Here is a 16,988-nt window from a genome sequence, read left to right as displayed (position 1 = left end):
CGCTTCCGGACGGGAGCCCCTGGCATAATAATTACGGCCGCACCGTCGTCGCCTACGGAGACAGCGCCTACCTCTGGAGCAGCCGGGACTACAACGAAGTAGGCAACATTGTTTACCGTTTCGACACCAGGACAAGGGCGTGGAGCCGCCTGGTTGTGTCTGGTGAATGGCCAGAATTGCGGTTCGGCCAAACTGCCTGCTTGGTGGGCAGCCGAGTCTACCTCCATGGTGGATGGCCGGTGGTCGGCCCACCCACGCCGAAGATAGATTTTCTCGACCTGAAGACAATGCGGTGGCATAGCGTGCCAACAAACGGCGAGCTACCGGAGAACCCCATGTACCACACGGCTTCAGCCATTGGGAACCGTATGTACGTGTGGGGAGGCACTACTGTGCTCTCTGGCCGAGGCACAGTCTACAGCAACTCTCTGGTTTTTCTGGACACGTCCACTTCGACATGGGTGCGCCCCCGCGTCGTCGGCGTGCTCCCCGAAGGGCGCGAAGATCACTCCTCCTTCGTCTACAATGGAGATCTGTACATATTTGGAGGTTTAGACGTCGACCGGGACCGATACTTTCACAGCATTCACAAGTACAGCCCTGAGAAATCGTGCTGGAGCCAAGTGACGCCGAAACGGTCAGGCCCCTCTGCCAGGAGGTTCCCGGGCTGCTGCGTGATTGACAAGCTGCTTTTCGTCTTCGGTGGTCGAGGATTGAAATCCAACGCAAGGGTGGAGCAGCGGGTGGAGTCCAATATAGAAGAGTCTTCTGAACAGGTCGAAGAGGTGCTGACGGATATGCATGTACTAGACTTTTCCCCGACATTGAAGACTATGTGCCTGATGGCTGTCATGGATGCAAGCGTGCATGTCAGCCACCTGCCGTTTGCCATTAAGAAGGAGGTCAGTGCCATGACCACCGACAGCAGCACATCGTCGTAGTCTGCGGACTGACGCTGCGCACCACGCTGACAGAACTCCTTCAGTGGCGCGATACGCGGTGGAGACGGTGATTAAAGTGACCGCTGTGCTGATGCTCCACGCAAAAAGATCAGTTCTATTAAATCACCGCTTGTAGAAACTAAATCAAGCAGTGAATGACGGCACCTGACCTACATGCGCGCAACCTGGCTGGTATCACAAATGGCGAATACAATGTTCCGCTTTCGAAAGGGATGTTGCGTCATACCTAGAAAGTCTGGACAAGCGCATGTTTAACGGGAAATTGTTTCTGAACGCAACGTAGTTTTTTTTTCATATACCTTAAACTAACACTACAACAATAAATTTATCCGCAAACCTTCCCTCGGCATGCTTGTATTTTTTTCCTATAGTCAGAAAAATTTCCCTTTGATTTTCTATGAAAGTCTTGACTACTCAGTGCGTGCGATACCTGAAGTTTAGAAGAAATGTTTTTCTGCGCAAAAACAATAAATATTACCAAAATATTCCAATAACTTCGAAGCAGAAACAGTAGCCATAAATAAAGCAACAGATTTTATTGACTCTAAAAGTGACCATTACAAATTTGAAATCAGTACCGATAGCTTTTCGACACTTAAAGCCATAAAGAATACGAGCAGCACTAACCCTATCGTTCACATTAGTCAAGAAAAAACCGCAAAGATTCAAGCGTTACCAAAACTTTTTAAATTATTTCAAGGGAGAGAGTGGAAATACCGGCAATCAAACAGCCGGTCAGCTAGCGAAGGAGGCGCAAGGTGCAGGAGAGGGAGAAAAACTGCCGATAAGTGCTCAATTAATAAAAAAAGCAACAAAGACTGGAACTTGCAGATAAGTGGAATAACATCTGGCACAAGGAAGGAAAAAAATATATTTGCATTTGAGTGGTTTAGGGGAAATACCACGAACATTTCCCACAAATAACTGCCTACCACAGGCCATCGCTCGAATGGACAATTTCCAATTTTCTTCCAGCTATTCAACCTTAAGGTGAGACAGCAATTGTCAGTGTGAAGCTATTATTTTACATATTATTGCTAATATGCGATCAATGTGATGCAAAGAAGCTATACTCCCCCCCCCCCCCCCCCCTCGAGGAGGATAAAAATACTTGCACTCAAATTAAATATCTGACAAATGCAATTCTAGGACATTATAAATGCAAAGCACAGTGGGGCCGAGCTATAGTTGGCTTCGTAGCTCGTGGAAGAGCCTTTCGTCTGAGTAACCAAAACCAATTATGCCCCGCCCGTCTACCGAGCCGGAGTACCCGGGTTCGAACCCGACCGCGGCTGCCGGGTTTCGATGGAGGCGAAGCGCAAGAGGCGCCCGTGTGCTGTGCAATGTCAGTGCACGTTAATGATCCCCAGGTGGTCGAAAGTATTCCGGAGACCTCCACTACGGCACCTCTTTCTTTCTTTTTCCTTCCACTCCTACCTTCCTCCCTTCCCTTACGGCGCGGTTAAGGTGTCGGCCGATATATGTGAGACAGATACTGTGCCATTTCCTTTCCTCAAAAACCAATTTACCAATTTTATCCGACAGAAGACATTGCTTTTCTGACCCTTGTTCATCGGTACGATTGGCAGTACTGAAACAGACTAAGTGCAAACTTTTTTAGTGGAGTTGATCACTCCGTGTGTTCAAATCTTATCAAGCTGTATACTTAGATTCAAGTTTTATATGCATTAACAAAAGAACCTCTGAACAGTGCAAAATAAGAAAAATATGAACAAAAATAAAAACTTTATCATGTTAATAAAACACGAAATAAATAAATACATAATCAAAAAAGGGCAATTTCCTCGCTGGCGTCCCAGCACCCTCCTCACAGTGCCGCCCCTCCTCCTCTTTTTCTCCCTTCTCTTTTTTTCTTTCACGGCTGTTGCGCTCTTCGGTCTATTGATAGTATTTCTAGGGACCCTACTATTGACTCTATTCCTCTGGCGAGTCTGCCTCCGCGCACCGCCGCCGCGAATCTGCGCGTCTTCTGGACGACGCGGTCTGTGTTCTTTAATATTTTTCATGTTTTATAGTTTAATTTCTTTAATATTTTGTTTCTTTTCATATTTGCATTTTTTTATTTGTTTTATTTCACTCACGAAACCCGTGCGTTCACTATACTCCGTTTCATACATCAGGTGCAACGCTGTCAAAGCTAGCGCTCTTTTTTGCGCAGCCTGCATCCGTGACAGAAAATAGTGCGTTGCTTGTGGTGAGCGAAAAATAACAAATGCATTGCCGACAGGCTTCGCGGGTAATACATTTGTCATCAGCGTGACAAAAAGCGATGATATTGCGAGCGAATCGGTCGAGGTCTGTGATTTTGTATTTTGCGTGTGTCATCTTTTTCCATTTCACGTTTTCGCTCTTCCCGCTGGCCGCCGTGTTTACTCTTTATGTCCGCCTCCCTTTTACTTTTGAGAAAATGGCGTCCAGCTGAGCGGCGTGACGACAATTTGGACCAATCTGAAACGCGGACAAATACGCCTTGCTCGTCGGTAAATTGGTTTTTGAGGAAAGGAAATGTATCTGTCATATCTCGGTGGACACCTAAACCTCGCCGTAACGGGAAGGGAGGAAGATGGAGCGACGCGTTAGACCGCACGGCCACAAAACAGCGCGGAGGGATACACCTCTCTTTATTTTTTTCTGCGGACTACTTCCGTAGCCTTCACCGCGTTGCACATGATGTATGAAACGGAGTATAGATGTGCCTTTTCGCGTTTTATGATCTAATTTCTTATATTTTTGTTTATTTTCATACTCTCAATTTTTTTCATTTGTTTTATTTCACTCACGAAACCCGCGCGTTCATTAGATCTGCCTTTATTCTTGCTCAAACCGTGTTCGTGGCGGAATGGCAGCGACTACCCTTGAAGTGCCAAACGCCCTGGTTCGATTCCCAGTCTCAATAAAGTTTTTTTTTTTCTTCGCCGGAACTCGAACACACTTGCTAGCATTCCCTGCTCACGACAGTATGAGGCATTAAAGGCTTTCGCCTTAATAAAGCGATTCTGCTCGTATTTTCTTTCACAGCTGTTCTGCTGTTGGCGAGCTTCTAGGGCGGCCGGCTCGCGATTTTCGCGTTGCCCTTCAAGCCATTTGTGTGGCCGGCACGTTCCTCGCGCAAAGAAGGCGACTGCGCACGTACTTAAAATGGCGTTAAAGGGCGATTCACACGACGGTCCGTTAGCCCGCGGCCCGCGCACTACCTGGTCTCCTTCCGTGATATTCTCTCGTATTACCGAGACAAACGAAGGGAATACGCACCCCCCGCTCCGTCCCTCACCATAGCGCAGGCTGCATGCACATTGGCGACAACTACAAACCCGGACTGTTCAATACCCAATACTGCTGCATGCCCGATACCCAGACCAATTCTCGTCATCATTCAAACTTTTGCGGCAAACCGGGCGCCCCTACTATTTACATCATTGGCAATAAACGTTTCCACCACCACCTACGTGTGCACACCACCTACGTGTTCATGCGTCAGCACATTGAGAGGCGCGCTGACCAGGCCGCGGTCCAGAAGACGCGCAGATTCGCGGCGGCGGTGCGCGGAGGCAGACTCGCCGGAGGAATAGACAAAAGAGCGCAACACCCGTGAAAGAAAAAAAGAGGACAAGGAAGAAAGAGAACAGGAGAAGGGGAGCGGAGGAGGAGGGGCCGCGCTGCGAGGAGGGTTCTGGGACGCCAGCGAGGAAATTGCCCAAAAAAGAACTCGAAGTTATGCCCCCCCGCCCCCCCCTTCCCCGTTCCCCCGAAACACACACACACAAAAATCTCGGGAGTCCCTGGGCAACAGAGCACAACAACCGAATGATGATGATGATGATGATGTCCTCGGGTTGAATGGCACATACCCACGGCGGGGGATTGGCCAGGGTGCATAGCGGATATAAACGCACTCATGTACAGGGAATGGAGTATATTTAAATCTAAAATTTTGGGACGCAGAGCTAGAATTTGTACAAAACAAAAAATACGGAGAAAGAAAAGTTGTGAATTCACATTCTAGCAGAGGAATCTACCAGATGAAATTATATAATCGTGAATAGAATCGAACACTGGTTTCAGGGCATATCCCTTGGCGCTTGCCCCGAAGGATAAGAGAATCGGAATAGATAGAGGAAGCCCAAGCCGAGCGAGGGGGATCTCCAAGTAAATTCTACGGAGAGCAGCGAGCCGCCGGCAGGAGAGGAAAAAAATGGCTGAGGCTTAACTTGGTTAAGCCTGGAGAATGCGAAGCATCATCGTGTCGCGTAATTTGGAGGCGCACAACCACAGCGACGGCGCGAGGTGGGCCCCCGTTTCTCCACTGTCGTGACGTCATCGCGTCACGTGGTGTGACTTCATGTATCACGTGATTTGGAGGCGCACAACCACAGCGACGGCGCGAGGTAGGCCCCGTTTCTGCACTGTCGTGACGTCATCGTGTCACGTGGTGTGACGTCATGTATCACGTGATTTGGAGGCGCACAACCACAGCGACGGCGCGAGGTGGGCCCCCGTTTCTCCACTGCCGTGACGTCATCGTGTCACGTGGTGTGACGTCATGTATCACGTGATTTGGAGGCGCATAACCACGGTGAAGGGCTGAAGTGGTAGCTAAAGTAGTATGCTTCGCATAAAAATGTTCTATAGACTCAATTTCGCCACAAGACTGACAAAGGTTGGATATCGAAAGCCCCGATCGGCATAAATAAAGATTTAGCCGCGGTATCCTGCAGCGCAAAAGGGTCATGGACACCTCACATTGCCTCGAACTGCACATCCGCACACTGCAAGGAAATGCCAGGTGTTGAAAATCCGCTGCAGCGAGGAGAGGCTCATGGCTCAAGGTGTGGAAACGCTGGAACAACCGAATCAATCACCACGATACTGTATAATCGGCAAACATCCACCTTTCCACCTTTCCTCTTTTATCTGTTCTCGTTTCGGCGAGCGCGGCTTCGGCCGCTTATCTGTTTTTAAGCATGAAATGCTTTTAGCCCCCGTTGTCGGCAGTGTGGTGACGTCACGCCGAGACCGAGATCCACTCATCCGGGCATTGAAATCCACTCATCCGGGCATTGAAATCCACTCATCCCGGCATTGAAATCCACTCATCCGGGCATTGAAATCCACTCATCCGGGCATTGAAATCCACTCATCCGGGCACTGAATTCCAGTCATCCGGGCACTGAATTCCAATCATCCGGGCTCTGAAACGAGAACATCCGGGCACCGTACGAGACTTAACGAGAATTAACGAGACTCTGTAAGCCCTCCTACGCGACCGGCATGCAAGCGCCGGTTGGTCTCCAAAGGAGTCACAAAAAATAACTACTGCCAGTGCCTTCTCAATGTTTATCAAGATATCAGTCGCTGTGCGTTTGATAATGCACGGAATTATAATTTCCGATTTCTAATAACTCGTGCAAAAAGCACATAAATGCCACGATACACTTGGTTGTCGTACGTGATCTCTTAGGGGCTTCGCGCATCGAAGCAAAGCCGCGCAGGCGGACAGGGGCCCGGGGGAGAAGCGCTGCTTTCAAAGGGCAAGGCATCGCGCCGAACGGGTGGTGGCGTTCCTCCCTTCCTTTACGGTGCGGTTCGGGTGTCCACCGAGATGGCAGAGAATTACTCCACCATTTCCTTTCCTCAAAAAACCTTGCGTTCAAATGGCAAGGCATCGCGCTGAACGGGTGGTGGCGTTCCTCCCTTCCTGTACGGTGCGGTTCGGGTGTCCACCGAGATGACATTAGGCCCGTAAACATTTCATGCTTACTCTACTCTCGGTTACGGGAGAGGCAGAGAATTTTTTTGAGCAGCGTCCGCTCCGGCGGACGCAGTTGTTGCTGCGACGCGCGTCTTTCCTTTCCTCTCTCTCCTTCCTCTGATCTTTTAACTCTCCTCTATCTGCACGTGGCAGCGGTGGTGGCTTGGCACGAGCCAGTAGCAGGCCCGTGCAATTTCCTTTTCATCCTTCTCTCAGTCACAACACACACACACACACACACACCTTTCCTCTTTCGCGCCGCAGCTGCGTGTCGCGTCTCCAAGGATGAGTTTCTCAAACAGCTCATACTCTCAAACAGCTTGCCGAAATTACATGAATGGCAGGATAGGTCGTCACGCGCTCCGTATACTCCTCGCAGCGAGCGACAGAATTAAAAACCAGGAAGAACAAAGCGACAAGATCCCACACAAAATTGTGTGGGTACCGGGGCACACGGGGGTGGCAGGGAACCAAGAGGCCGACAGGATAGCTCGAGGATACATTACTTTCCGAGCATCCGATGAGCCCGCGGAACTCGCGCCAGCACCCAGGGATTACTCGGCCATACTACAAAACTACAGAGGCAGAAGATTGCGGTATCCCCCACCGCACAAATCTCTCAGCAGAGAGGAAGCTGTCACTTGGAGACAATTACAAACAGGCTCTTTCCCAAACCTACATATACTAAACAAAATGCACCCTACCATATACGCGGACAAATGTCCCTGGTGCGACGGAAAACCTACTCTCTATCACATCACATGGGCCTGCCAAAAGATAGACGTGGTCCCCAAAATACAAAACCCGAGTGCGGAGCAGTGGGAGACTCTGCTGTCCAGCGACCGCTGTGAAGACCAAGAAGGTCTGGTACAGCGAGCTCAACGGGCGGCAGTGGCCAGCGGAGCCCTGGACTGAGGGCAACCGACCACTGATTAGAGGCGGACGACTTCGACAGAGAAGACTCCTGGGGGTAAAATCAAGGAGAAAACGTCTCTGAAGATGCTCCCAAACCGCAGGAAAAAGGACTAGAGTAAAATAAAGTTTTTCCTTCCTTCCTTCTATAGATAACTGACAGGGCGAGTTATTTGCTGGCTCCTCGTGGAAGTGTCTTTGGTTTATGGTTTATTGGGGTTCAACGTCCCGAAGCAACTCAGGCTATGAGGGGGCACGAGGGAAAGCAGGTGAACGGGCTCTCTGCAAAAAGTAGCGACACGCTAATGTTCGAGGAAGAGGCGATTGCACTGGCCGCCGCCCACTCCGACGCAGCCTACATAATATCGGACTCGCAGCAGACCTGCGGAAATTACGTGCGGGGTAGGATAGCGCCACTCGCCCGCAGAATACTATTGGCATTTGAGAGCAATTCGGATTCGGCTATGAGTAAAAGACAGATAGTATGGGTGCCCGGTCACCATGGGGGTCGAGGGAAACGAGGCAGCTCACGCGGCTGCCCGAGCGTTCTTCCCCCGGGTTCCACTCAATTCTCCGGTTCTGCCGCGGCAGTCACACAGATTCCGCTAATCTCTTACGCGGATATCAGAAACCATTTACGCTTGTGCAGGAGGGTACTCCCGGGACCCGCCAAGGGTCTCGACAGAACCGAGGAGTGCCACCTCAGACGGCTCCAAACCGGCTCTTTCTTAAATCCCGCTGTACTAAAACACGTGGACCCGACATTCACGGGCAGGTGCAAATTCTTCGGGCAGTATGCTTACCTATAATGTAGCAGTTATAAATCAGCCAACTAGGGAGGGCTGGGAGGCGGCCCTGTCCAGCTCGGGCCTGGAGGCCCAGCGGGCCGAGGTCCAGAGAGTACGGGCAGCGGCGGCGGCGGCGGCCAATGGCTACGGAATAGGGACTGCCACCCAGGTCAACGACCGTCCACACTTCCCTTTACCAATTCAGTACAGTGCTACAATAAATGTTTTCTCCTCCTCCTCCTCGATAGTTTGTAATGAACAAAGGCGCGTCTAGTCAATACGGTGTTGTCTTAGAAGCGTGCTTTAGAGACGTACTGTGGTGTCCATTTCTTTCGAGTGTACACTAATATATGAGCAACAGGGGTATTTCCTTTCCTTAAAACCAATTTTCATTGCATTTTCCTTAAGGTCCTTACGACGCGGTTCGGGTGTGCACCAGGATATGAGAGAGAGAGACAGGCGTCGTTTCGTTCCTTAATACCATTTTTTATTTCATTTTCCTTCCCTTACGGCGCGGTTCGGGTATCCACTGAGATATGAGAGTCGTCATTTCCTTAAAACCAATTTTCATTTCATTTTCCTTCCCCTACAGCGCAGCTCGATAGTCCACCTAGATATGAGAGGCAGGCTACACTGCAAACTCAAATAAGCCCAAATAGGAGTATAAATAGCTTGTGTCCGCTTTTAAACTCCTTATTGAAAATTGCGCAATTTACTTTAAGTAGTAAAAATGAGGAAATCCTCCTTTTTTACCGCTGTCGCGAAATGGAGGAGTAAAATAAAGTATTCACATGATTTTACTACTTTTCCAAGCAGGAGTATATCGGCTTCAATACTCTTTCAGGCCCTTTATGCACTCCTTAGTGTCTGCCCGCCGCCTAGTGGCAGCTGCCGGTTCGCTGCACTTGCAGGTGACGACGCCTGCTCGCTCGTCGCTGCCTGCTCGCTTCTGCTTTTTCTGCTTCAAGCCCGTTTGTCATGTTACAAGACACCGGATCGTCGCAGCCTTGCGCAGCAGTGTGCTCTGCACAGACAGTGCCTGTGAAGTCTGCAGTGTGTTCGGAGGACGCTTGGTGTTGCACCGCCTATGACGGCAGTCCGCGAGAGGCTTAGCCAGCCTAGCTCAGTCGAATCAACATGGCGGTGTGTGACGCGTCGACCTGCCCGCAGCCGCCAGCTTGCCGCCCGCTCCTTTTCGCGCGCTTGTCGGGACATAAGAGATTGGACATCATCGACCTTAGCAGCAAGATGCTGCAATGAACGTCTCACTCAAGCCAGCAATATGTGCAGAAGCAGCGGCTGGTCGTTCATTGTGTACGCAGCGTACAAGTGTTGGCTGCTGCCGTTTCGCCGCGCCGACATGGCAGTGTGTGTGTGACGCATCAGTTTTCTCGACACCGACGGCCCCTCGTTCTTTCGCTGTATTACAGCAAGAATACAAAAGACCGGATTATCATCGTCGTGTATAGCGGTAAGCAGTATTAAACTCTCCTTTGATGCCACATACGCGCATGCACTTAACGCCGCTCCCTTTTCAGTGTGCGAAGGCTTGCTGTGAACCCCGGGTGCACGGAGACGAAAGGCTTCATCGTCGTCCGGAGGAGCCAGCTCACACAGAGGTCATTAAGTAAGCATCTAGAAATTTGTTGTTGCATGCGGCTGAAAAAGAGTGTGGCACTGCAGTCGTGGCTGTTTACGTTAATATGTAAGACTGGAAGTAGGGTCAATTCTTCTAGGGACCAAATTTTCTCCATGCGTTCACGCCCCATGAATATGGAAAAGCTGTACAGGCAATGAGCAGGTGAAAATGCACAGCCTTGGGGTCCGGAAATTTTTGTCACGTTATTACGAACAGTGCTGAGAACAAAACATTGCCTGACCTAATGTGTTGCTTCCTTTCCTGTGTTTTAAGAGGGCCTTGTTATGCAAAGAATGCAAGCGATTTTTTTCTTTTCAGTCATAGCACAGGACATGGCGAAGCCTTAGCGCTCAAGCAGATTGCCTAAATTGTTACATTTTCCGAGTTGGTGGCGTCTTACCGTAGCAGTGATTGTCGGCAGCGGACATGAGGTGGCAACCATACTGAGCGCTGCCTTTCTGGATCGTTAGGCGTCTAGTTCCAAAATGTGGTATCTTGTAAGCTCTTCGCATTTGAAAAATGTGAAAAGAAGTTTCCTCTTCGCGTGCAGTTTCCGAACACATTCCATTATGTGAAACTCGTGGAGGCAAGCGTTCCGGTTCGGACTGCTGATCCCGGGAAGGTAGCGAAAGAAAAAAAATAAAGCATACGCTAGAATACAAGATCCCCTGCTCGAGCTGGACATAGTACATTGGCGAAAAAAAGCACTTCCCCGAAAAATTGAAGCAGCACAAAGCGGATGTCAAACAAATGAATAAGGAACGAAGCGCGGGTTGACAAGACTGACTTCAAGGGAACTCTTGTGCTGAACACTGAGCCGCACCCGCGCAGGACGCTCTTACTTGAGTCACGGCGCATTCAGCAGACGCAAGGAAATGTTATGCTCTCCCTAGAAACCCTATCCCCCTCTTGCATCAACTGTCTACGAGCAGTGACCCGGCGGATGACTAATCGAAGGCTTAAAAAACGCGTTGTGACTCGCTCGCAGTCACACCTGGTAAGAACCAAGAAGGTTCCGTCATGTTTTTTTTTTTCGCTTTTTTTTTGGTTGGCATTCTTTCCTTCTTAAATTCCTTTCCCAGCCAGATAGACCTGTGTAGAATGTTTTCTTTTGAATCCTGGCAACGAATGTGAGGGCAAAGCATAACAGAAGACAGGTGGCGGCGGAAGGGTGGGTCTGGTGGTAGCTTTCTATTCCTAACAGTGCCTGCTACGTTAGTCACCCTTGCCCTGCCTTTGACCAGTACCACGCTTTGCGCTTTGTATCAAGCGGCCGTGCCTGTACACAGAATGACGACGCCCTCAAAATGCACGGCGGCGGGTTCTCCTATCAAGGAAATAGCGCTTTGCATACACGCAGTGGAAGCTCACATGCAGTCTTTTGTTTGCATGTTCTGATTTCAATAATTGGTCCTGATATGGTGCCTGGAACGTGTGGGGAACCTTCTGACAAGTGAAAAAGAAAATTATATCGCAATGCTTCTTGCAGTGCCGGAACGCAGACAAAGGCAGCGCGAATGCGCAAGTGCCTCAGTAAGACCATTTTATTTTTTTAGTTTTATTCTTTACGGGAAAAATGTTCCCCATCGACGCTGCTTCCCATTCGCCGTATTGCCTTAACGTTTACGAAAGCGGCTCTCTGGAATTTTTGATTCCCTGAAAAACGCGTTTAGCCGCTGTCATGCGACAGGGTACAGATATGTATTATAGCTAGTTGATTACCTACTATGTTCTACTAGCTAATCTTTTGTCACGAGAAACGTTTAAACTTCAACAACACCTACTTTATTGAAAAGTGCACTCTGAACTGCTTTGGGAACTTGACTTCTACACTTGAAGCACATCATACTTCAAGCTTAGAGGTGTAATTCCTCTGATGCACTTTTTTTTCTAATCTTTCTTTCAGAACGAGCCTCCTTTGACGTCGTGCCTTTTAACCAGCGATAGCATGACATGCCCGTATGTTGACAGCAAAGCATTTCAAGGTTCCCTCCTTGCTTTCAAGTGTGGCATCTCTATTTTTATTCCTTGGGATATTTCAACTCTGCACCCAAAGACAGCGCGGGTTAAGGCACTCTTCTTCTGTTCTACAGAGGCCAAGACATTGGTTCTCTGTAACCATCGAAAGCAAGCTGCCGAACACTTGGTTCAAATGTTTTGTACACAATAAAATATTGTCACGACCAGAGGAGCCGTGAAGGTAGACGTCGAGAAGAACCCAAGACCGGGAGCCTTTTTTTAATTATCGAGCCAGCTTCCACGACACAGAACAGAACAGCGCGCCACGAGAGCCCACCGCCGCTTCGTCGTCGTCTTCGACTCAGCGCGGAGGCCGCGCGGCGCGTTAGGCGCGTGGCATTATTCCCCCCCGCGAAAGCAAACATCGTCTCGATGTGGAATGGGGTATGTACAGTGAGAGGAGGAGGAGCAAAAACAAGAAGAATATGGGTGAGGTGAACTACACAATGTGCGCTAGATGAGATGCGGCGAGAGTCAAGGTCACACGTGGGGTAAGGGGAAAAAGGTACGAAACACAGCGTGAACACAGCGCTCAGTCACGCGAAAAGTACGGCTTTAAGCGCACTACATGCACAATTTCAGGCCGTTGACGCTGAGGGCCGGCGACCACAGTTCCATGAGGGACAACTTCGTAGTTGACGCTGTTCAGGCGGCGTAGGACTCTGTACGGGCCAAAATACCTATTTAAAAGCTTTTCGCACAATCCCTTGCGGCGCACTGGTGTCCACACCCACACGTGGTCTCCCGGCTCGTAGTGCACGTCCCTGTGCCGAAGGTTATAGTGTCGGGCATCGGCGGATTGCTGGTCCTTGATGTGCAAGCGGGCCAGCTGACGGGCCTGCTCTGCTTGCTCCACGAAGTGGCCAGCTTCAGGGGGAAGCTCTGCGTCGCCGTACGGCAGCATGGCGTCTAGCATCATGCTGACCTCCCTGCCATACACGAGACGGAACGGGGTGAACTGGGTGGTTTCCTGCGTCGCGGTATTATATGCGAAGGTGACGTACGGCAAGACCTCATCCCAGGCTTTGTGTTCAACGTCGACGTACATCGAGATCATGTCCGCCAATGTTTTGTTGAGCCGTTCCGTTAGACCATTGGTTTGGGGATGATACGCTGTTGTTGGTCGATGAGCAGTATGGCTAAGCGCTAAGATGTCACGTAGGAGTCGGGCTGTAAACGCCTTGCCTCGGTCAGTAATGATGGTCGATGGGGCGCCGTGTCTAAGCACGATGTCGTGCATAAAGAAGTGGGCAACTTCGGCGGCAGTACCTCGCGCAAGGGCCTTCGTTTCAGCGTAGCGGGTCAAGTAGTCTGTGGCGACTACGATCCACTTGTGGCCGGAATACGAGAGAGGAAATGGTCCCAGAAGGTCCATGCCGACTCTGTCGAATGGTATTTGTGGCGGCTCGATGCACTGAAGCAGTCCAGGAGGCTTGAGCGCGGGTTTTTTTCGCCGCTGGCATTGCCGGCATGTCCGGACATAATGCTTGACACTTGAAGTTAGGTTGGGCCAGTAATAGTTTTGCCGGATTCGGGATAAGGTGCGGGTAACTCCAAGGTGGCCGGAAGTCGGTTCATCATGGCAGGCAAGGAGGACTTCATCCCGCAGATCAGACGGTATGACGAGCAGGTAAGTTGTCGGACTTGAAGTAGAGTTCTTTTTATAAAGCACCCCTCTCCGCAGGCAGAACGACGATAGTCCACGAGCTAGGTTTCGTGGTATCTCAGGGCACCCACCTTCGAGATGTTCGATGAGCAGACGAAGCTCGGCGTCGGCACGCTGTCTGGAAACGAGCTCAGATGTGCTGACCGCTCCAAGGAAGCTATCATCGTCGGTGGTGTCTTGCGGAGGAGGTTCGACGGGAGCGCGTGACAAGGTATCAGCGTCGGTGTGTTTCCGGCCTGACTTGTAGGTGACGGTGAAATCGAATTCCTGCAGGCGTAATGCCCAACGTGCTAGGCGGCCGCAAGGGTCCTTTAAATTTTTCAGCCAGCACAGTGAGTGGTGGTCGGTGACGATACGAAACGGTCTGCCATAGAGGTATGGGCGGAACTTGGCGGCGGCCCAGACTACCGCTAAACATTCTTTTTCCGTGGTAGAGTAGTTCAACTCAGCACGCGACAGCGCGCGGCTGGCGTAGGCAATTACTTTGTCGACACCGCTTTGCCGCTCAACTAGAACAGCGCCAAGTCCGACGTTGCTCGCATCCGTGTGCACCTCTGTGTCGGCATCTTCGTCGAAATGTGCCAAGATGGGCGGTGATTGGAGTCGGCGTCGTAACTCGTCGAAGGCAGCCTGCTGTTCGTTGCCCCAGGAAAATGACGTGTCATCACGGGTTAGGAGCGTCAGAGGGCTGGCGAGCTGGGCGAAGTTTCTAATGAAGCGGCGATAATAGGAGCACAGGCCCAGAAAACGTCGGACTGCTTTTTTGTGGGAGGGGACCGGAAAGGCAGCAACGGCAGCAAGCTTCTCTGGGTCAGCGCGGATTCCGTCAGCACTAATGACGTGCCCGAGGAACTTCAGTTCGGTGAACCCAAAGTGGCATTTTTGTGGTTTGAGGGAGAGGTTGGCGGATTGAACGGCTTTGAGGACAGTCCTGAGGCGGTGCAGATGTTCCGTGAACGTTGCGGAAAAAATGATGACATCGTCAAGATAAACAAGACAGGTCTGCCACTTCAAACCGGTGAGAACGGTGTCCATCATTCTTTGGAACGTGGCAGGAGCACAGCAGAGCCCGAATGGGAGGACGCGAAATTCATACAGCCCGTCCGGTGTAATGAAGGCGGTTTTCTCACGGTCCCTCTCATCAACTTCTATCTGCCAATAACCACTTCTGAGGTCGACCGAAGAGAAGTACTTGGCTTGACGAAGTCGGTCGAGGGAGTCGTCGATACGCGGGAGCGGGTACACGTCTTTCTTGGTCACACTGTTCAGCTTCCTGTAGTCGACGCAGAACCGTAGTGTCCCGTCTTTCTTTTTCACGAGGACGACAGGAGACGACCACGGACTGCTTGACGGTTGGATGACGCCGTCTGTGAGCATCTCTTCGACCTGTGTTTGAATAGCATCTCGCTCACGAGGGGACACACGATAGGGCTGCTGATGGATGGGTCGGGCTCCTTCATGCGTGATAATGCGGTGTTTAACGATCGACGTTTGGCGCACTTTGGACGACGACGTGAAACACGCACCAAACTCCCGCAAGAGGTCCTGGAGTTGCCTCTTTTCAGTGGGTGGAAGGCCAGGATTTATGTCCACGCTGGTGACCGCTTCGGCGTCAGCTCCAGGTGTGTCCTCCGCACAAGCAAAGCATTCGGCCACTTCCTGAACATGGTCGACGTAAGCGATGGCCGTGCCACGGAACAGATGTCGATGTTCATTGCAGAAGTTGGTGACAAGGACCTCTGTACAACCTTCATGAAAGGATCCAAGGCCCCGTGCCACCGCAACCCCCTTAGTGAGTACGAGGGAGACATTAGGCTCGACAACCCGGAGTCCCCTATGTGGCTCGTCGCAGGTAACTCTCGTGAGAATGCTGGCACGTGGTGGCACCGTAACGTTATCGTCGGCGACTCGCAGGGCGGACCGAGAACCCTGGTGCGCTGGTTCTTCTGTGGCCATTGCGGTAGAAAACGTCATCAAGCGGTTCGGGAGGTCTATGATCGCACCGTGCTCGCGAAGAAAGTCGATGCCAAGGATGACATCGCGAGAACATTCGCGGAGAACGAGAAACGTGGCAACGAATGTGCAGCCTCGAACCGTAACCCGGGCCGCACACATGCCGAGTGGTGCGACAAGATGTCCGCCTGCCGTGCGTATGTCGGGACCGTCCCAGGGTGTCGTCACTTTTTTCAGGGCCGTCGCAAGCCGTCCGCTAAGGATAGAGTAATCTGCGCCCGTATCGACCAACGCGCTAACCTCCTTTGTGTCGATGAGAACAGGGATATCCAAAGAGACCCTTCCTTCAGCGCGGCCCGTCGATGGCTGTTGTGGATGACTCAGTCGGTGCGGCGGCGGAAACTGGTCGGCGACTGGGGTTGCGTCGTCGGGTCGATTCAAGCGGCGGGTTGAGGGAAACTCTTCGGCGATGCGGCGTTCGGCGTCGGGGCGATTGGGTACGTGTGGCGGCGGAAGCGGGTCGGCGATTGGGGTTAGGGCATCGCGGCGAGTCGAAAGGCGCGTCGGGGAAAACTGCGCAGCGTTGCGGCATCTGACGTCGGGGCGATTAAGTTGCTGCGGCGGTGGAAGCTTTGCGTCGGAACGGCGTTCGGCGGCCTCGCCTCCAAAGGCCGCCGGAGCTAGTTTTCCCGACGAGGGCTCGAGGAACCACGTTGTCCTGAGACGAAACGGGACCCAGAGGGCGAAGACCGGCGTGGAGAGGGCGATCGCGACTCGCGGCGCGGAGGAGATGGTGAACTACGCTGGCGGGTGACATACTCGGCGATGTCTTGAGGGCGCTCTCCAGGGCGTGGCGGGGGCTGTCGACAGAAAAACCGCGTAGTCCCATTTCGCGATAGGGGCACCGCCGGTAGAGATGGCCGGCCTCACCACAGTGGTAGCAGAGCGGGCGTTGATCCGGAGTGCGCCAGAGGTCAGTCTTCCGCGGTGCCTGGCGCCGATCCGCCCAGTAAGGAGTAGGCTGAGCAGAGTGCACCGCGACCAATGGTGCGGTGTAAGGCAAAGGCCCTGGAGATGGGGCCGCGCGGCGCACGACGTCCGCGTACGTGACTGGCTGGACCGGAGTCGGGTACGGCGCGGGATCGTATGGAGTCGGTTGCGGCGCCGGCACAACTGCAGCGTCTGGTGCTCTGAGGGCCTGCCGGACTTCCTCGCGGATGACGCTGGTGACGGAATCGACGCGAGGGGCAAAGGTTCCTTGAAGGTGCTGCAGCTCCTC

The 16,988-nt window shown here is 51.8% G+C and overlaps 1 pseudogene; it reads left to right on the top strand.

Moving 5' to 3' along the window:
- The first annotated feature begins 319 nt into the window (after positions 1–319).
- On the top strand, positions 320–941 carry LOC149335345 (kelch domain-containing protein 3 pseudogene; annotated as a pseudogene).
- Positions 942–16,988: the final 16,047 nt, after the last annotated feature.

Source organism: Amblyomma mixtum, chromosome 7 (genome assembly GCF_055824585.1).
Source record: "Amblyomma mixtum isolate Tamu chromosome 7, ASM5582458v1, whole genome shotgun sequence".
Classification (NCBI taxonomy): Eukaryota; Metazoa; Arthropoda; class Arachnida; order Ixodida; family Ixodidae; genus Amblyomma; species Amblyomma mixtum.
This window is presented reverse-complemented; position numbering and strand designations above follow the sequence as displayed.